At 44.6% G+C, this 21,263-nt stretch overlaps 1 non-coding gene across 1 annotated transcript; it reads left to right on the plus strand.

Annotated features, from left to right (window-relative positions):
* The first annotated feature begins 5,135 nt into the window (after positions 1 to 5,135).
* Positions 5,136 to 5,208, plus strand: TRNAE-CUC. The gene has a single exon. It is a non-coding gene; the product is annotated as a tRNA-Glu (tRNA).
* Positions 5,209 to 21,263: the final 16,055 nt, after the last annotated feature.

The following is a 21,263-nucleotide window of genomic DNA, read 5'->3' on the forward strand; positions in this document are numbered from 1 at the left end:
CCGTTAGGAGGTTCAACCACCTGTTGAATCTAATTCAACCAACCGGCCACCTACTCTTCCCAGAAAAAGTCTCACTCTGGCCTGAGGTTTTACAACACAGGGAGCGAAGGGGAGGTAGGGAAACAGGAGGCAGGGGCCACGATATCCCACAACTCAAGTGTTGTGCTTTCAACTTGACCATGGTCTTTCACGCACCAACGCCACCTATGGGGCATATACAGTGCTGTCTCCTTTCATTTAGAGAGGACTAAATGGATGGGTGGATGGATGGATGGATGGGTGGGAGGAAGCGATGGAGGAGAAAGAATGAGGTCTAGAGAAAAAGTGTGGAAGGACTGAAGAGAGGTGGGGGTGAGAGAGAGGAGAAAGAGAGGGAGGGAGGGAGGGAAGGAGAAAGACGGAGGGAGAGGAGGCACCAGACAAGGAAGAGGGAAGATAAAGGGAGGCGAGATCTCTCAGGGGGTCCCCGGGAGAGAGGGAGGCTGAAGGAGATTCTTAAGGCCTCTAGCCCGGCTCTCCTTCTGGACTCACCCACGATGCCTCAGTGACCTCAGCATCTCTTCAGTGACGTATCAGCATTCTGAGATCTGCCATGATCTGTCCTCCACCCCCACCACCACAAGCACCTTCCAGTCTAGGGAAACTTCCACTGCGAAATCATGGTGCACATCCCAGATGCATTTCCTTAGCATCAGCGTCTATTGCACGTAGGCCAGCGTGACTTGTTCCAGAAGCCTACTCCAGCAACAAGAACAGTCTTATCCTCAAGGAGCTGGCAGTTTAATGGAGTCAGTGTCCCATGCGGCAGGCAGCCAGGGCCTCCGAGGAGAGCATGGGTGAGAATTGCATGGAAAGAGTCTGGTCTTGTCTGGGGCAGTTGGGGGATTCAGGCTCCAAAGTGAGCACATGCCCGCTCTGAGAACCCACTCTTGGAAACCAGATGTCTCTGCAAGGAGGGGGAGAGTCCCCATAAATCAATGGCTTTCTTCCCTCATAGTCTAGCAGACTGCCCCAGGCTAGGAGAACAAGTCCTATTCAACTGGAAGCTTCTGGCACTGGTGTACCCAGAGTTCATAGCCTAGCATGGCTTAGAGGAGACTTGGGTCTGACCCTACCCCCCCATCTCTGACAGAAACCGCACTACTCTAAGGTAGTTCCTGGCCACCTTGTGAGTGACCACGGCCCCCACAGCCCGTGGGGCAGGCTGCTGCTTGGGGCCTCTCCCTACCTCTCTAGCTCTCACCAGCCCAGTTGGCTTGGTGTGGCAACCCAGACTGCTACATCCTGGGCATCTCTCCTCAGTTCTTCCCTACTCAGCCCCCACACCCAAAAAGAAAGGCCCTCCACCCACCCCACATAGATTCCCTGGCCCACCGTCTAAGGGAGAAGGCTGAGGGAACATTTGGTGTGATTCCCATTCCGGGCGCTCTCCCCCTGGCCTGCAGACAAGACAGACCATCTCCGGGCCATCTGCTCTGCGGTCGTCACCCCTGTGCTCCACTCCTTCACCCCCAGGTCAGTCCCAGGGCTCAGTCCCATACCTGCCTCTGGGGCTCTGCCCTCCACCTCTCGGAATCACGGGGAAGGAACAGCTCCTCAGTTTCTCGGTGCCTGAGGCCCCGTGTCAGGGTGGCCCGGGGCCAGGCTTAGGATGAAACAAGATGTTGCTGTGAAGGGTAGGAGCGAATCACTTTCATGTGGAAGGATTTTCCTGTTTCCCCATCTTTCCCTTTAGCTTTATGGCCACAGAAGGATTACTGGGCCCAAGGGCATAACTTCCGTTCAAGTTTCTTTTTCTTGTCTTTTAGGTTTATTTACTTATTTTGAGAGAAAGACAGAGAGAGCAGACAGGGGAGCGGCAGAGAGAGAGAGAGAGAGAGAGAGAATCCCGAGAAGGCCGTATGCTCTCAGCGCAAGCCCGATGCAGGGCTCAAAGCCGGGAAGCATGAGCTCATGACCTGTGATGAAATGAAGAGTCAGACGCTTAACTGATGGAGCCACCCAGGTGCCCCCTCCCTTAAGGTTTCTTATGTACCTGCCAGAGAATATTCATCTCTTTCTAAACGAGTTGTTTTATACCCCTAGCCTGCATGATACCCCATCTTCTTTATTTCTAATTATTGCCACTTTGATATCTGAAAATGACTTTTTTGTGTGTGTGGTTGTGGTTGGGTTCATTTCCATTTCTTTTTTCACTCGTAAGATGAATATGTTCTCACAGTTTGCTCAGGTCCTTTGTCACTCTATATTTGGGGTACCTACTGGTGTTTAAAAAAATTTTTTTTTAATGTTTATTCATTTTTGACAAAGAGAGAGCATGAATGAGGGGCGGATTGAGAGGGAGACACAGAATCGGAAGCAGGCTCCAGGCTCTGAGCTGTCAGCACAAAGCCCGATGCGGGGCTCGAACTCACAGACTGTGAGACCATGACCTGAGCCGAAGTTGGTCGCTCAACCGACTGAGCCACCCAGGCGCCTCTGGTATTTTTGTTGTTGTTGTTGTTCTGTTAAATTAACTTTTAATGAGTTCCTACTTTGTGTCATGCAAGAACTATGCAAGGCCATTAGGGTATAGAGATGAAGCAAACACATGCCTGACCCTTCATATGACAGTCTTCATGGGAGAGCAGGGCTCCTAATGAGATCATTTTTCATACCATAGTAAGATATTTGCATCAAGCACACGGAAAGGGAGTGTTTTCTGCTGAAAGAAAATACTGGAACCGGGTAGTGGCAATATAAGAATGAACTAACAGAAGAAAACAGAGGAAAACACAGATAGAAAGGACGGCAGGAGGGGCGCCTGGGTGGCTTAGTTGGTTAAGCGTCCGACTTCAGCTCAGGTCATGATCTCACGGTTCAGGAGTTCGAGCCTCGAGTCCAGCTCTGTGCTGACAGCTCAGAGCCTGGAACCTGCTTTGGATTCTGTCTCCCTCTCTCTCTGCCCCTCCCCCATTTATGCTCTGTCTTTCTCTCAAAAATAAACATTAAAAAAATTAAAAAAAAAAAAAAGGACAGCAGGAATAAAGGCCCTGGGGCACAAAGCAGCACTAGGTAATGAAGAGCCCAGCAGTTGTGGGTGGAGGTGGGAGAGCAGGAGGGTTTGAAAGATGAGGCAGTTGGGGCTAGAAGGGGCCAGAATACGAATGGCCTTGAACTCTACTTGACGGAGTTTAGACCACTTTTTGGAGATAAGGAAGAGCTGTTGGGCCTCGAGTAGTGTCTGGGCCTTGAATTTTCTGTGGGTTCACTGCCCATCCTCTCCGTGGCAGAAGCGCCAGCAATGCCTTCAAGGTCTCCTGCAGCAGAGGCAACATTCACAGGCTAACATTATGTCATCCATGCAATGGGCCCATTTTACTGGTGTGGGGAAGGACAAGAAGACGTCTTGGGCTACCATCTCATGACATATTGTGGGGCTATGCAGGTAACCTTGGGGAGGCACTTGGAAGGCGCCTTTTATTATTATCCCTCCCACGTGAAGACAAGTTGAGTTTAGTTACCAGAAACTTGTCGGAGTCTTTTCCGTGAATTTCCTTTAAGATGAAGCACTTTTGCAAAAAAACACTTCCTGCCAAAGCGGCAGAGTACAATCTGCAGGTGACAAAAGGCTTAAAAGAGTTAAAGATCTGATAAGAGCTCACAATAAGGCAACTGACAAAAGAATTTGGTTATTTCTGTGACACACATTTCATTTATTTATTTATTTATTCAATTTTTATTTTAACAGTTTTTTTTTTTTTTAATTTTTTCAACGTTTTATTTATTTTTGGGACAGAGAGAGACAGAGCATGAACGGGGGAGGGGCAGAGAGAGAGGGAGACACAGAATCGGAAACAGGCTCCAGGCTCTGAGCCATCAGCCCAGAGCCCGACGCGGGGCTCGAACTCACGGACCGCGAGATCGTGACCCGGCTGAAGTCGGACGCTCAACCGACTGCGCCACCCAGGCGCCCCTTAACAGTTTTTTTTAAAGTTTATTTATTTTTGAGAGAGAGAGAGAGAGTGAGAGAGAACGAGTAGGGGCTCGATCTCGTGAACTGTGAGATCATGATCTGAGCCGAAATCGAGAGTCAGACGCTTAACCGACTGAGCCACCAGGCACCCCTGTGACATACATTTTAAAATCATGACTGATAACACTATAGCAGGACATCAGGCTTTAGGAATTTCATATAAATATATCCCTTAAAAAAGTTTAGCATCATTTTTTTTGACATGCTTCCCATGAAATGTAACATATACAAAAATTACATTGTAAAAAAACATAGCTCTTTGAATAGAGAAGACTCAGTTTTTTAAGCAATCAAAGACCCAGCAAAGACAAAACAGAATCTTTGTTTTTTAGACAGATTACATTAGAGGGAAAGAGAAACTGTTGTTTACAATTTCTTATTAAGAGCAGGCCAATATCTAAGAAAACTTTGTCCTCTTAACAAAGAGAAAACCAAATTCTAATTTAGCACGAGTGTACTTTTTGATATTAAAATTCTCCTTATTTTTTCTTTTTTTTTCAGTTTTTAAAAAATTGTTTTTAATGTTTTTTTTTATTTTTGAAAGAGACAGAGACAGAGCGTGAGTGCGGGAGGGGCAGAGAGAGAGAGGGAGACGCAGAATCCGAAGCAGGCTCCAGGCTCCGAGCTGTCAGCACAGAGCCCAATGCAGGGCTCGAACCCAAGAACCGCGAGATCATGACCTGAGCCAAAGTCGGACGCTCAACCTACTGAGCCACCCAAGAGCCCCCTTATTTTTCTCTTTTTCACTTATGTCAGTCCATTCCAATCTCTTAGCTTGACTACCTTTTCCATAGACCTTCCACAACTTTCTGCCCATTCAGCCTTTATCCCAAAACTGTGAATCAGGTATCCACTCACACAGCTAAAGCTTTTTACTGATATTTGTGATCTTATGGAGGCTGTGGACTAGAATTGGGGCACGGGAACTGGTGCAGCAGTCTGTCTTTTTAAAAGTCTCCCCCTTTTCCCCTTTGGTCTCTTTGGTCAATGTTTCATTTATTTCCTGGAGTGTTTATGTTTCAAAGGCATGATACAATTTACAACTTCCCAGGACAGAGAAAGAATGCAAGTTTTCTCCTCAGAGTGTTGAGGTAATTGCTATGGAAAATTTTCCTTAGGTGCCTGGTTGGCTCAGTTGGTAGAGCATGTGACTCTCAATCTCAGGGTCATGAGTTCAAGCCCCATGTTGGGTGTGGAGCCTACTTGAAAATTTCTTTTTTCCTCAGTATAAGGGGTCAGAAAGCATGAGGCATTTCATATATTTCTTCATGAAACTTAACATCCTCCTCTTCTCTTTCCTCACTTTCTCAGAGATTCCACCTCTTCGCATCCTAATCAGGCTTTGTCACAAATGCTCGGATCTTAATCTGAGGCATTTTAGGCTCTCCTAGCTTTGCCAAATGTCACGCTATAAGACCTCTAACTTGGGGTGCCTGGCTGGCTCATTGGGTGGAGCATGTGACTCTTGATCTCAGGGTCGTGAGTTTGAGCCCTACATTGGATGTACAGATTACTTTAAAAAAAAAAAAAGTCCTCTAACTCATTACCCTGTTCCCCCACCTTGTCTGCCATCCCCAAAGCTAGTACAACCACACATTCTTTAAAAAAATTTTTTTTGGGGGGGGCGCCTGGGTGGCTCAGTCAGTTGTGCGTCCGACTTCAGCTCCGGTCACGATCTCGCGGTTTGTGGGTTTGAGCCCTGAGTTGGGCTCTGTGCTGACAGCTCAGGGCCTGAGGCCTGCTTCGGATTCCGTGTCTCGTTCTCTCTCTGCCCCTCTCCCACTTGTTCTCTGTCTCTCAAAAATAAATAAATGTAAAAAAAATTTTTTAAAGATAAAATAAAGAATAATTTTTTAATGTTTATTCATTTTTGAGAGACACAGAGAGACAGTGTGAGCAGGGGAGGGGCAGAGGGAGACACAGAATCCAAAGCCGAATCCAGGCTCTGAGCTGTCAGCACAGAGCCCAACACAGGGCTTGAACCCATGAACCACAGATCATGACCTGAGCAGAAGTTGGGCGCTTAACCAACTGAGCCACCCAGGCGCCCCCTGTCTCCTCACTTCAAAATAAATGCCACATGAAAAAGAATGGAATTAGGTCCCTTGCGTATGTGAGCACCATATGTGAAAATCAACTCAAAATGGATTAAAGACTTACACGTAAGATCTCACAGGTTTGGCGGGGGGGGGGGGGGGGGGGGGGGGGGGGGGGGGGAGGTTCGAGCCCTGCATCCGGGTATCTGCTGCCAGCGCAGAGCCCAGTTCAGATCCTCTGTCCTCCTGTCTCTCTGCCGCCCCCCCCATCTCTCTCTCAAAAACAAACATTTTTTTAAAAAAGAAAATACAGGTAATTCTATGAGATTTCGTGAGGTCTTAACGGACAGGACTTTTATCTGCTGCTTACGTGGTGGCGGGCATTCCATAAGTCATCGATACTGTCTTGCGTATTAACTAGGGGATAGGGGTTAACGCTCCCTCCGCGCAGCGTCCTGAAGCCCCCGACAAGCCCCGCCCCTGTCGCCAAGTTCACAGGTGCCTGCGCAGCTTGTGCGGCGGCACCAACCAGAGGCACCCACAGCCCCAAGGGATGGAGAACCTAGGGAGGGCTGGGGGAGACCTAGAAGGGAGGGGCTGGAGTGGGATGTGAAAAGCCCGCCGAGGTGCCCAAGGAGACGTGAGAGGCAGGGAGAGAAAGGGGAGATGCTGGAGGGGCGACGTGGCCCCATGGCAGGAGCCGGTTCCAGGCGGGGGCGCCTGGGTGCTCCAGGTCAGATTACGGGGGCCGACACCCGCAGTGACTTGGCAGAACGCCGGCTCCCCACCGGGCGAAACAGGCACCCACCCATCGCTGGATCCGCCAGGCTCCTCGCTCACCGCGTAACCTAACCGCCCCCCCCCTCCCCCCGCTCCCCGCCTGCAAACCAAGGAGTTAATTGCTTCAACCCTGAGATCTTTCTCGAACCTTCCTTCCAGCTCTGTTGGGGGCTGGCCAAATGCAAGCTCGCTCCCAGAGCCAAACCGTAGCTCCTTAGCGACCAATGCCAGGGTGACTGGCGATGAGCCGTTGGGGGCCTCAGGTGCTGGAAGAGGAGTATTTACTGTCGGCCTTCACACACCTTATGTCTGGAAAAGCTGCGTCGGAGCACCAGGGGGATGAAGGGGGGGTATCTGCTAGCCCCCTTATTAGTGGCTTCTAAATACCACTCACCACGAGAAGATTCAGGGCTCTTTGAAGAGATCGCTTTTTCTAGGGCTGAGCCAGGAAAGTACAAGATGAGCTTGGAACATCTTGTGCCAGAAAGTAAGGGAGTGCTCAGAGGATGCTGGGGATGTATCAGAATGATACGGGAGGCAGCCCGAAGGGGGTCTCACTGGGTCAAATCTGGACAATTGAAGCACCAAAATAAATAATATTAAGACTTCTAGTTCCCACCAAGTTGGAGTAGCCCCATTCCTCCCAAACCCTCCCGCTTGCAACTAAAGATTCCTGTAGCACAACAAACAGGAAGTTCTGAAAGGTGGAAAGAAAACAAACTTCCTAAGGACCCCCAGGATTTGAGAAATAACAGGGCAGTGAATTTCCTTAGCTGCCTCACTGCCACCTGTAAGCCCTGGATGGGGGCCCATCCAGAACCGCCCACAGGAGCGGAAGAAAAATAAAAAATAAAAAGCCACGGGGAAAGTCTGCTCCCCTTGGCCAAAGGTGCCAAAATACAGGTGGACTAACAACAGGAAACTTTTTAAGTAATACCAGCCCTGCAGCAGCCGGGTACCAATGGAAAATTCACCCCCACTCACTTGAACAGATTACACCAGGCAGCGAGAGAGGGGATCTAATCCGGAATTGCACATTCTCCTCACTTCTCGGGTCAGCAGGGCCCAGCAAGCAGGTGAGTTTACAATCCCACATAGAGATGAGGAGATGATGCAAGCCTGTGCCCTAATTTTGCTGGGGACACATTTCCTGCTGAGGGAGGAGACGAGTTTCCGGGCAGTGTAAGTGGTGTTGGATGGGTCGCATCTCCCATGTATTTGCTGAGTTTTTGTTTAGTAGTTTTATCAATTGATAAGAGTGGGTGTTGAAGTCTTCAAGTCAGTGCGTCTGTTTATTTCTCCTTTCAGCTCCATTAGGGTTTTTTAAAAAATATTATTTTTTTTTTTTAATTTTTTTTTCATCGTTTATTTATTTTTGGGACAGAGAGAGACAGAGCATGAACGGGGGAGGGGCAGAGAGAGAGGGAGACACAGAATCGGAAACAGGCTCCAGGCTCCGAGCCATCAGCCCAGAGCCGGACGCGGGGCTCGAACTCACGGACCGCGAGATCGTGACCTGGCTGAAGTCGGACGCTTAACCGACTGCGCCACCCAGGCGCCCCAAAAATATTATTATTATTGAAGGGCGTGCGTGGGTGGCTTGGTTGGTTGAGTGTCCAGTGTTGATGTCAGCTCGGGTCTCGATCTCAGGGTTGTGGGTTCAGGCCCCTCGTTGGGCTCCATGCTGGGCATGAAGCCTACTTAAAAAACATTATTGACGTATAGTTGACATGCAGGGTTATATTAGTTTCAGGTGTACGACATCGTGATTTGACAATTCTATGCATTATGCAGTGTGCTCACCACAATAAGCATAGCTACTGTCACCATGTCACATTATTACAGTATTGTTGACCCTGCTCCCTAGGCTGTACCTTTTTCATCCCCATGACTTATTTATTTTATAACTGGAGGTTTGCACCTCTTAATCCCCTTCACCTATTTCAGTCATCTCCCCATCCCTTCTCCCCTCTGGCCACCACCAATTTCTTCTTTGTATTTATCAGTCTGTTTCTGTTTGTTGTTGTTTTATTTTGTTGTAGTTTTTTAGATTCCACATATAAATGAAATCATATGGCATTTGGTTTTCTCTGCCTGATGTATTTTACTTAGCATAATACCCTCTGGGTCCGTCCATCTTGTGAGCGGCAAGATTTCATTCTCTCTTATGGCTGAGTAATATCCCATTGTATGTATATATACCACATCTGCTTTATCCATTCATCTATGGACCCACACTTGGGTGACTTCCGTATCTTCGCTGTTGTAAACAACGCTGCAACGAGCATAGGGGTGCATGTGTCTTTTGAACTAGTGTTTTTGTTTTCTTTGGGTAAATACCCAGTAGTGGAACTACTGGACCGTATGGTATTTCTATTTTTATATTTATTTATTTTTTTTTTAATTTTTTTTTTTAATTTTTTTTTCAACGTTTATTTATTTTTTGGGACAGAGAGAGACAGAGCATGAACGGGGGAGGGGCAGAGAGAGAGGGAGACACAGAATCGGAAACAGGCTCCAGGCTCTGAGCCATCAGCCCAGAGCCTGACGCGGGGCTCGAACTCACGGACCGCGAGATCGTGACCTGGCTGAAGTCGGACGCTTAACCGACTGCGCCACCCAGGCGCCCCTATTTTTATATTTAAAAACAACCTCCATACTGTTCTCCATAGTGACTGCACCAATTTACGTTCCTACTGACAGCGTATGGCAATACTCATTATTTCTTGTGTTTTTGATACTAGTCATTCTGACTGGTGTGCATCAGTTTTTGGTTTACGCATTTTGAAGCTCTTTTGTCTGGTACCTGCACATTTAGGATTGTTACATCTTCCTGGTACGTTGATCCTTTTATCATTATGCAATGTCCCTCTTTGTTTTTACTGAAGTTTTGTTTTGTTTTGTTTTGTTTTGTTTTGTTTTTTGGGTGCTTTTTGTTTTTGTTTTTGTTTTTTGTTCTGAAGTCTACTTTATCTGATATGGTGTTAAATATCCGTGAAGAAAAGATTTAAGACAATTACATTTAAAAAGTGGGAAGGGTAAAGGAAGTAAGGTTTCTAGACCTCATTCAAAGTAGCTAATGCTGATACCAATAGATAAGTTACATTATCTACTGGTTACGGAAGGCAACCACTAAGAAATCTATACAAAGCTCCACACTCAAAACACTATAAATAAGTCAAGATGGAATCCTAAAACATCTTCAAGGACCCCACAGGAAAGTAAGAAAAGAGAAAGGAATAAGAAACAGAGAAAACAGGGGCGTCTGGGTGGCTCAGTCAGTTGAGCGTCCGACTTCAGCTCAGGTCATGATCTCACGATCTGTGAGTTCGAGCCCCGCGTCGGGCTCTGTGCTGACAGCTCAGAGCCTGGAGCCTGTTTCAGATTCTGTGTCTCCTTCTCTCTCTGACCCTCCCCCATTCATGCTCTGTCTCTCTCTGTCTCAAAAATAAATAAACATTAAAAAAAAAACAGAAACAGAGAAAACAAACAAAAAACACATTAGCATGGCAGACTTACACTCTAACATATCAATAATGATCTTAAATGTAAATGATCTAAATTCATCAATTAAGACACATTGGCAGAGTGGATTAAAAACATGACCAAATACCATGCTAGAGGGGCACTTGGGTGGCTCAGTTAGTTAAGCTACCAACTCTTGGTTTCGGCTCAAATCATATCTCATGGTTTGTGAGATCAAGACCCACGTCGGGCTCTGTGCTGACTGTTCGAAGCCTGCTTAGGATTCTCTCTCCTTCTCTTTCTGCCCTTCCCCCACTCACACTTATGCTCATGTGCTCTCTCTCAAAATAAATCAGTAAGAAAAACTTAAAAAAACAACAACAAATAACATGCTAGAATAAAGAACTCCCAAAAGTCAACAATAAAAAAAACAAGCAATCCCATTAGAAAATGGGCAAAAGGTATGAAGAGACATTTCACTGAATGGGATATGCAGTGGCAAATAAGCCACGAGATGTTCAGCCCCATCGTCCATTAGGGAAATTAATACTGAAACCACAAAGAGCTATCGCTGCACACCTGTCAGAATGGCTACGCTCAAACACACAAGAAACAACAGGTGTTAGCGAGTACCTGGAGAAAGGGACCCCCTCCTGAACTGTTGGGCACGCAAACTGGTGCATCTACTGTGGAAAAGAGTATGGAGGTTCCTGAAAAAGTTAAAAACAGAACTACTCTACCATCCTGCAATCACACTACTGGGTATTTACCCCCAAAATACAAAAACACTGGGGCACCTGGGTGGCTCAGTCAGTTAGGTGTCCAACTTCGGCTCAGGTTATGATCTCACAGTTGGTGAGTTCGAGCCCCATGTCGGACTCTGTGCTGACGGCTAAGAGCCTGGAGCCCGCTTCGGATTCTGTGTCTCCCTCTCTCTCTCTGCCCCTCCCCTGCTCGTGCTCTGTCTCTCTGTCTTTTAAAACTGAATAAATGCCAAAAAAAGTTTTTTATTTTGTTTAATGTTTATTTATTTTTGAGAGAGAGAGAGACAGTATGAGCGGGGGAGGGGCAGAGAGACAGGGGGACACACAGAATCTGAAGCAGGCTCCAGGCTCTGAGCTGTCAGCACAGAGCCCGACGAGGGGCTCGAACCCACCAACTGTGAGATCATGACCTGAGCCGAAGTCGGCCACTTAACCGACTGAGCCACCCAGGTGCACCCCCCCCCCAATTTTTTTAATAACTCTTATAGACTAAAGATGAAGACAATGAAAGCCTTTTTCTCCCTTACCAACTTGTAAGTTTTGATGCCAAAATAGCATGTATTTCCAGGTGCTGTGGCTTCCCCCTATTCAATTAATGCCCTGGCATGGTTCTGGTTTGGGTGGTGATTAGTTTAATTGCTTCTTGTATGGCATTTTCTTCCTCTACATCTCACTGCTTTTATTTATTTATTTTTTTAAATTTTTTTTTTCAACGTTTATTTATTTTTGGGACAGAGAGAGACAGAGCATGAACGGGGGAGGGGCAGAGAGAGAGGGAGACACAGAATCGGAAACAGGCTCCAGGCTCTGAGCCATCAGCCCAGAGCCTGACGCGGGGCTCGAACTCACGGACCGCAAGATCGTGACCTGGCTGAAGTCGGACGCTTAACCGACTGCGCCACCTAGGCGCCCCAATCTCACTGCTTTTAAAACTGAAGATATTTGGGGCGCCTGGGTGGCTCAGTCGGTTGAGCTTCCGACTTTGGCTCAGGTCATGATCTCGCGGTCTGTGAGTTCGAGCCCCACGTTGGGCTCTGTGCTGACAGCTCAGAGCCTGGAGCCTGTTTCAGATTCTGTGTCTCCCTCTCTATGACCCTCCCCGTTCATGCTCTGTCTCTCTCTGTCTCAAAAATAAATAAACATTTAAAAAAAAAACTTAACATATTTAAAGGGTTCTGAGATTTTCCCTCGATTAAAAGTTTTCACTATTTTTTCTATATGCTATTTTTGACAAATTCCGATAAGTTTCAGATATTTCTAGGGTATCTAGTAGTTATTTGGGGAAAAAACCAAAAATTCGTCATCTATCTTACTCCTTATGCCACAAGAAATTCCTTCTGGGTAGAAGCTTTAAATGCTAAAAACAAAACAATACAATACAAACCAAGACAAACCTAAAGAAAAAAAAAAAGACATTGGGAGTATTAAATTAAAACAAAGGCAAATATATGTTTTTAAAACTCAGGTTTGAATCCAGGTTCTTTTTTTTAAGTTTATTTATTTATTTTGAGAGAGAAAAAACACAAATGGGGGAGGGGCACAGAGAGAGGGAAAGAGAGAGAATCCCACTGTTAGCGCAGAGCCCCATGTGGGGCTCAAACTCACGAATCATGAAATCATGACCTGAGCCGAAGTCGGATGCTCAACCGACTGAGCCAGCCAGGCACCCCAAAGGTGAATATTTTTATAACTGACAAATCAGATGTCATGAAAGAAAAAGAACTGACAAATTAAGCCTCCTAAAAATATAATTGTGTATGCTTCTGAACATTTTGCTATTCTTATACCAACATATTTTTTTTTTACCAAAAATGAGTTCAGTGAATGCTTATTGCTTTGCAATTTATTTTTATTCACTTGGCAATAAAATAATGGTGTCTTTCCAAAGTAGTGCCTTTGTTTTAATGGGTGTATAAGTATCTCATTATATTGAAATCGAGAATGTATTCTCTTTCATATTCTTCTCTTTTGTAAATGTCTTAACTGACTAGGTTATAGGAGAAGCAAAGAATAAGCCTACACCAATATTTATAATGCCTAGAGATTCTTTTCAAAGGGTTTCAAAGCACCTAATCCAATGTTTTTTTGTGACATCCTCTGTTCCAGTGTGTGACTGGACATAAATGATTCTGGAAAAAAAAATGCTGAGTCACAGGACATATAGTTTTTTTCACCACTCCCAGGTGGACATGAATCTTAATATTAAAAAAAAAACAATAGTAATTAAGATTCTGAAGACAATAAAGTTATGGATGTTGGAAAATTGAATTGTTTTTGATGAGGGAAACAAAGGCATTGTAGATTAAATTAAAATCTCCTCACAGCTTGCAGCCCACTGAGAGACACCGGAAATGTGCAGAGCGTGACCTTCCTAGAGGAACTCATGGCTGCCTTAGTGCCTTAATGTTTATATTTTATTAACAACTAAAAGTAACTTTATCTTAACAGCTGAAAGCCTTGCATCAAAATTCCTTGGAGACTTACTTGATCACTATTCCCCCTCCCTCCACAAACTTAAAAGTACACAATCAGTCACTCCTCACAACCGCAGTGCAGCTCTTTCTGCCCACGGGGTCCTGTCCCTGTGATATAATAAAATCACTTTTTGTACCAAAAACGGCTCAAGAATTCTTTCTTATCCATTTGCTCATGAACCCCACTTTAAATTTCGTCAGTTTTGCTTTCCAGAGCGATGATAAAGATGTGCCATTTTAGTTATTAACTTTAAAAAATAGGGGCGCGTGGGTAGCTCAGTCAGTTGAGTGTCCAGCTCCTGATTTTGGCTCAGGTCTGGATCCCAGGGTTGTGGGTTCGAGCCTCTCGTCGGGCTCTGTACTGACAGCTCAGAGCCCGGAGCCTGCTTCGGATTCTGTGTGTGTCTCTCTCTCTCTGCCCCTCCCCTGCTTGCACGCTGTCTCTCTCACTCTCAAAAATAAATTAAAAACAACAACAACAACAAAATAAGAAAATTTCCCTTACACCCTCCATGGCCTGTTTCCTTCCAGAAAATTCCGTGGACAGGATTTTGCACATAGCCCGGTAGAGGGCCCTGTGTTCTGAGCCACAATCAGGCATATGTAGGAGACACTGCAGACCCAGTTAGGACGGAAATCAGGAATGAAGGCTTCTAACCTCCCACACTCCACCCACAGGGCTATCAGTTTCCATTTACAGCTGTTCAGGCATGTAATATAACAGCTTAGGAGAAATACATTCAAAAGGAATACATCACAATGGTAAAGGATGGTTATTACTGACGAGATGATGGCTGATTTTGCCACATTCTTTTCTTTTCCTGATTTTAATGGTAGCACATGTATTTTGTTTTGAATATTCCACTTTCAAAAAGAAAATACAGAAGAAAGAAAAAACAAGAGACAGGAAGTAAATATATGCTTATCAAAAAGATTCAAAACATTTAGACCCACTTTTTAAAAAACTTATTAAAAGCATTTTTAGAACAGTATAAAATAACGTAGGGGCACCTGGGTGGCTCAGTTGGCTAATTGTCTGACTTCGGCTCAGGTCATGATCTCACAGTCTGTGAGTTCTAGCCCCACATCAGGCTCTGTGATGACAGCTCAGAGCCTGGAGCCTGCTTCAGATTCTGTGTCTCCTTCTCTCTTTGTGCCCCTCCCCTGGCTCTGTCTCTCTCTCAAAAATAAATAAACATTAACAAAATTTTAAGTAGCATACATGAGAATGACCCATTTAACCTTTATCTAATTTGTCATTTTTATCCTTTCAGCAAAAAAAGTGGAAGAATCGACTTATGTGAAGAAGGCACGGATCACTTTTCCAGAAACAAATTTTATTGTTCTTGATTTCGAGGGGGAAATCAACTTCTTGATTTCAAGGAGGAAAAAACTGTCTGTGATGACTTTCTGTCATTCAAGTATATTTTGAATTAAAGGGTCAATTGTGTGTTTATTCCACAAATATTGAGAGATTACTTTTATGTACCAGGCATTTTTCATTCCATAAACTTCCTCCCCACCCCCACCCCCACCCCCAATAGGTTTTCCTGCCTAATCTAGATCACAAGCCCTTCTGATTAGGAAACTAGCATGGTTACTATTTTCATTCCGTCTGGTAGATCTTTGTCTCCCCAACCCCAGCTGTCACTTGGCTAAGGCCCCTTCTTTCCTTAGTTCTTCAAGTATTTTTCATGGAGAACTTCTCGTCCCCCCACCACAACTGGCTTCTGCCTGTGGGGCAGTCCCATCCTCAGGACCCCTGGATGGGCACCTTCATCAGACTCTTCCAGACACCAGGTTTTCCGCTTAACTGTGGGGACCAGGAAGGAAGGCCAGGAAACCCTGAGCCAAATCTGCTGACATGGAAGTCCCCTGTATGCAGAAGTAGACTGTACTTAAAGATTAAGTAGGTTTGTAAACATTCTCTAGTTTCAAGCCAGGGTATTTCCTCTTTCCCATCATATTTTATTTTACATTTTTAAATGTTTATTTCGAAATGATTTTATTTGTTTACTTTTAAATGTTTTATTTATTTTTGAGACAGACAGAGTGCGAGCAGGGGAGGGGCAGAGAGGGAGACAGAGGATCTGAATGAATCAGGCTCTCCACTGAGAGCTGAGAGCCCGATGCAGGGCTCCAACTCACGATGAAATCATGACCTGAGCCGAAGTCGGAAGCTTAATCGACTGAGCCACCCAGGTGCCCCTACTCGGAAACGATTTTAAATTTAACAGAAAACTTGCAAGAATAGTACATAGACAGTTTTATGATGAATAGGATATTTTGTAGACTCAAACGCCTCCCATCCAGTTAATATTCGTTGATTACTCTTGCCTAAATTAAGAATGATTGAAAGCGGAGATTTTCTTTCTTTTTTAAAATGTTTATTTATTTATTTTGGGGAGAGAGAGCGTGAGAGAGCACACAAATAGGGGAGGGGCAGAGAGAGAGGGATACAGAGAATCTGAAGCAGGTTGTAGGCTCTGAGCTGTCAGCACAGAGCCTGACTCGGGGCTTGAACCCACAAGCTGTGAGATCATGACCTGAGCCGAAGTTGAATGCTTAACCAACTGAGCCACCCAGGAGCCCCTGAAAGTGATTTTCTAACTCTTATCAATTTTTTTTCTACATTTACTAATTGTATTCTACTGTAAGTCACCTGGTATAGATTAAAAAGTTTGCATCCTTCCAAAATTCCTATGTTGAAAATCTAATAACCAAGGTGACGGTGTTAGAAGGTGGGGCCTTTGGGAAGGGATTAGGTCCTGATGGTGGAGCCCTCATGAATGGGATACAAGCGACCCAGATAGCTCCCTCTCCCCTTCTACCAAGTGAAGACAGTGATAAGTTGGCAGTTTGCATCCTGGAAGAAGGCCTTCACCAGAACCGTGCCATGCAGGCACCCTGATCTTAGACTTCCTGCCTCTAGCAGCGTGAGAAATAAATTTCTGTTGTTTCTAAGCCACCCGTTCTGTGGTATTTTGTAATCGCAGCCCAAACAAACTAGCATAGCACCCTTATTTATCCATTTGTGCCTGTATGTTGTACATGTGTGTGTATGCACTTATTATGAGGATGGGTTCATGGATTCTTATTAAAATGGTTATAATCTGTTACTAAACATTTATTTTGATACTCAAATGATCCCATTTTTGGCCAGTGGAAGCCCCTGCAAGCTGGCTTTTGTGTCCTTTTGACATGTCTCCATCAGTGAGCACATCCTTACTTAATTGCACAAAAATGTGTTCCAAGTTCATGTGTTTTCCCTGCCCCGATTCCTTCTAACGGGGAATAAAATTTAAAAACCAAGATTTGTCTGCATTTTAAAGTTTTTCATTTATGGTTTGTCAATTATAACTTACATTTAACTTTTAACAGTTAATATTATTATTTTCCTTTTTTAAAATTTTTTTATTTTTTTAAGTTTATTTTTGAGAGAGAGAGAGAGAGCACAAGCAGGGGACGAGCAGAGAGAGAGGGAGAGAGAGAATCCCAAGCAGGCTCCACACTGACAGTGCAGAGCCTGATGTGGGGCTCAAACCCATGAGCCATGAGGTGGTGACCTGATCCAAAATCAAGAGTTGGACGCTTAACCAACTGAACCACTCAGGCACCCCAATATTGAGTATTTTTGAAGCAAATCTTTTTAAATGTAAACACTTTTATTCCATTATCATTTTATTTATATTGTGACAGAATATGTTAAAATCCTGTACACCTATTTCAGGGGTGCTGCGTGGCTCAGTCAGTTAAGTGTCTGGCTTCAGCTCAGGTCATGATCTCATGGTGAGATCGAGCCCTGCGTCGGGCTCTGTGCTGACAGCTCAGAGCCTGGAGCCTGCTTCAGATACTGTGTCTCCCTCTTTCTCTGCCCCTCCTCTGCTTGTGCTCTCTCTCTCTCTCTCTCAAAACTGAATAAACATTAAAAAATTTTTAAATCAACCCACCTATGTTGGTCCAAAGGTACACACTTTCAGTTATAAGATGAATAATTTCTGCGGATGTAACATACAGCATGCTGATTACGGTTAATAATACTGTATTATATACCTGAAATTTGCTAAAAGAATAAATCTGAAGTGTTCTCACTACAAAAAGATGATAATTATGGAAGGTGATGGATATGTCCAATAGCTTCATTGTGGTAATCATGTCATAATGTATAGGTATATCAAATCATTATATTGTACATTTTAAATATATATGATTTTTATGGTCAATTATACCTCAATAAAGCTAGAAAAAAATCCCCAACTCACCTAACAGTGGATACTCTGATGTGGCATCTAGATGTTCCTTTAAGCAATAACTTGTGGCCCCAGCTGCTGGGAGCACTGGGAGCATAATCTTTAGCCACCAGCCCTTGCAAGGGTGGCCACAGTTGCAGAGGGACACCTAGCACGAGGCCATGCTCTCTCTCGGTCCACACCCAGTCACTGACTGATGAGGAGGTAGAAAGGCCTGGCTATCTTCAGCCCAGCTCTGGAAATCTCTGATTGGCCACCCTCCATCCAGAGCTTTCCTACATGATCAGCCAAGGCTGTCCAAAGGACTGCACATGACATCTCGACTTGCCCTTTTGTCCAATCTGGCCTCTCCCCCATTGCTTCCATGTGCACTGATGCCAAGAACATTCCCGAATAAACAGTCTGAACACTAAACTCCATTGCAGGGCCTGCGTATTAGAAAACCCGATCTGCAATATCACCTTTCTACCTTGTAGCCTACGCTGTCAGATTTTAAAGGAAATGACAAACATTGTGACTATCTGGTCAGATGGATGAGTCTTTGGCTGCAAGGTATATGGTTTCAACAAACTTCTGTGTATGATATAGTTAATATTATGTGTCTAGATTGCACCTCAAGCTGCAAAGCTTCAGCCTACTGTGAAATGTGTGCCTTTTGAACGAAGATGTAAATGGAAAAAAATCCATTAACCCAGTTTAGATTTTTATTAGTATGTACAAATCCTAAGGCACAGAGACTCTTGGATTCAACATGAAAATCTGTCTCCTAATTGTGAAAAAAAAATTAGTGCTCTAGAAATGTAAGGATTTTATCTGAATTAAAACTTCATATTGAGGGGCACCTGGCTGTCTCAGTCGGTAGAGCATGTGACTCTTGATATCACGGTTGTGAGTTCGAGCCCCAGGTTGAGTGTAGAGGTGACTTAAAATCCTTAAGCGATAGCCCTCATATTAATGATAAAAATATGTCTTTCACCATCCTGGCCTTTTTCGTTTCTTTTTCTAAAATTTTTTTTCAATGTTTATTTTTGAGCGACAGAAGACAGAGCGTGAGTGGGGGAGGGGCAGAGAAAGAGGGAGATCGAATTGGAAGCAAGCTCCAGGCTGAGTTGTCAGCACAGAGCCTGATGTGGGGCTTGTGGTCGCGAACCGCGAGATCATGACCTGAGCCGAAGTCAGGTGCTTAACCGACTGAGCCTCCCAGGTGCCCCTTGTTTTCCTTCTTTTGTGTCACATAAAACTTAAAATTAATCTGAATAGAAACATTTTGGGGCTCCTGGGTGGCTCAGTCGGTTTAGCACCCAACTTAGGCTCAGGTCATGATCTTGCTGTTCAAGAGTTTGAGCCCCGCATCTGGCTCTGTGCTGACAGCTCAGAGCCTGGAGCCTGCTTCCAATTCTGTGTCTCCGTCTCTTGCCGCCCCTCCCCTGCTCACTCTCTCTCTCTCTCTCTCTCTCTCTCTCTCTCTCTCTGAAAAATAAAGAAACATTAAAAAAAAATTTGTTTTAATCTGAATAGAAACATTTTATATCAGAATAAAATATTTGCATCTTCTTGAAATGTAATTTTAGTACAATATAAATTCAATATAAATGATACGTATTTAGTGCAATATAAATATATATTAAAAATATAAATTTGGGGGTGCTTGGTTGGCTCAGTCGGTTAAGCATCTTACGACCTCACGGTTTGTGAGTTCGAGCCCCGTGTTGGGTTCTACGCTGACAGTGCAGAGCCTGCTTGGGACTCTTTTTCTGCCTCTCTCTCTGCCTCTGTTTCTCTCTCTCTCTCTCTCTCTCTCTAAAATAAACAAACATTTAAAAAATATATATATACATATATTTATAAATTTTTAGTACAAGTCTCTGTTGAAATCTTTCAATAATGCCACTAGAGGGCCTACATTGTAGGAAACACTTGGTACCATAAAGGTTGCTAGGTTTAGCAATTGCTGGTTTTGAGAGCTTTAACAGCTTTTTAAAAAATATTTTATTTTTATTTATTTATTCAAAAATTTTTTAAATGTTTATTCATTTTTGACAGACAGAGAGAACACAGCGTGAGCTGGGTCAAGGCAGAGAGAGAGGGAGACACAGAATCCGAAACAGGTTCCAGGCTTCCAGCTGTCAGCACAGAGCCTGATGGGGGGCTCGAAGTCACTGCAAGATCATGACCTGAGCCGAAGTTGGATGCTTAACTGACTGAGCCACCCTAATATTTAATTTTTTTTTTTAATTTTTATTACTTTTTTATTTTGAGAGAGAGAGAGAGAACAAGAGGGGAAGGGGCAGAGAGAGAGGGAGAGAGAGAGAATCCCAAGCAGGCTCCTATCAGTGTGAATCCTGATGTGGGGCTCGAACCCACAAACTGTGAGATCATGACCTGAGCCAAAACCAAGAGTCAGACGCTTAACTGACTGAGCCACCCAGGCGCCCCAACAGCTTTAAAATAGAAAATAACTAGCGTGAAGAAAGCGAGGAAGTGAGGGAGAGATGTAGAAAGGCAGACCGTGACAATGAAGCATGAGGCGATGATGGGTTACAGGAAGGATCTTAAATGTCCTAGGGCCTAACTGTCCCCATATTGCTCTTCAGAATTACGAAGTGCCATTTCCCATGGGAACTCAAAATTCTTCTTTCTTTTTTCTTTTTTTTTTAGTGAGAATATCAATGATCTTTATTTCTCTCTTGTACTTTATTATACTTTCTGAATTTTTCTTTTTAAAAAAAATTTTTTTATGTTTATTTATTTTTGACAGAGAGAGAGAGAGAGAGAGAGAGAGAGAGAGACAGAGCATGAGCGGGGGAGGGTCAGAGTGAGGGAGACACAGAATCTGAAACAGTCTCCAGGCTCTGAGCTGTCAGCACAGAGCCCCACGCGGGGCTCGAACTCACAGACCGAGAGATCATGACGTGAGCCGAACTTGGACGTGCAACCGACTGAGCCACCCAGGTGCCCCTGAATTTTTCTAATAGTACATTTAAGAAAGTCTTTTAAATGTTTATTTTATTGCTTTTTTTAATGTTTACTTATTGATTTTGAGAGAGAGAGAGTGGGGGAGGGGCAGAGAGAGGGAGAGAAAGAATCCCAAGCAGGCTCCCTGCTGTCAGCATGGAGCACGACACAGAGCTCAGACCCATGAACCATGTAATCATGACCTGAGCCAAAACCAAGAGTTGGATGCCTAACTGAGTGAATCACCCAGGCGCCCCTATTTTTTTTTTTTTTTTTGATAGAGGGAGAGAGTGTATGTGGATGCTTGTGCACGCACGCAGGCAAGAGCAGAGGAGGGGCAGAGAGAGAGGGAGAGAGAATCCCAGTCAGAGAGAGATAGCCCCACCACAGGGGGACTCAATCATATGAAGAGATCATGAGCTGAACTGAAATCAAGAGTCCATGGCTAGGGGCACCTGGGTGGCTCTGTCGGTTGAACGGTTGAGCGTCTGACTTCGGCTCAGATCATGATCTTCCAGTGCTTG

This window comes from Leopardus geoffroyi, chromosome X (assembly GCF_018350155.1).
Source record: "Leopardus geoffroyi isolate Oge1 chromosome X, O.geoffroyi_Oge1_pat1.0, whole genome shotgun sequence".
Lineage (NCBI taxonomy): Eukaryota > Metazoa > Chordata > Mammalia > Carnivora > Felidae > Leopardus > Leopardus geoffroyi.